The sequence below is a fragment of the Triticum aestivum genome, chromosome 4A, assembly GCF_018294505.1.
Source record: "Triticum aestivum cultivar Chinese Spring chromosome 4A, IWGSC CS RefSeq v2.1, whole genome shotgun sequence".
Lineage (NCBI taxonomy): Eukaryota > Viridiplantae > Streptophyta > Magnoliopsida > Poales > Poaceae > Triticum > Triticum aestivum.
Window position 1 is genome coordinate 602,785,289 of NC_057803.1, and position 620 is coordinate 602,785,908.

The window sequence follows — 620 nt, forward strand, 5'->3', positions numbered from 1 at the left end:
CATCTTGACACATTCGTATTTAGATGAAGCGGAGACAAATAAGTATTTAGATGAAGCGGAGACAAATAACTTGGAACGGAGGGAGTATATCTGAAATCCCAGTTAGCAACGGGCCAATAAAGGTTCGTTCACTGATGAGGGGTGCGTTCATTGTCCCTCATCCCTAAGACTCCGAGCCCTATTACCTTCTGGCGCCTATTTGACATAATCGGAAAGATCTCAAGGAATATTGCGTGCAGAACAAACTGTTGAAGTTCACAAAAATATTAATCTTTGTTGTCATACCACATGTGAAGTACATTGCCGAACAATCTAGCGACATCGAAAAAAAGACTAATGAATATACCTATATACCTGTTACTAATCATGAACATGCACCTGTTAAAACTCGCAAAGAAAACTGTGGAAATTCGGAGCAAAACAATGCAAAAAACACGCACCTGTTAGGATAAACATGTACAACTAAATATGTGAGATAGACATATTTTTTTGCCTAGTCTTTTGAGATAAGCTCTATCTCTCCAAACCTCCCTGTAATCTCTCTAGACGTTGTAATCACACATATATAATCAACACGAAGACATGCGGCTCATCTATGTTTTTGTGTGTGTATGTGGGGG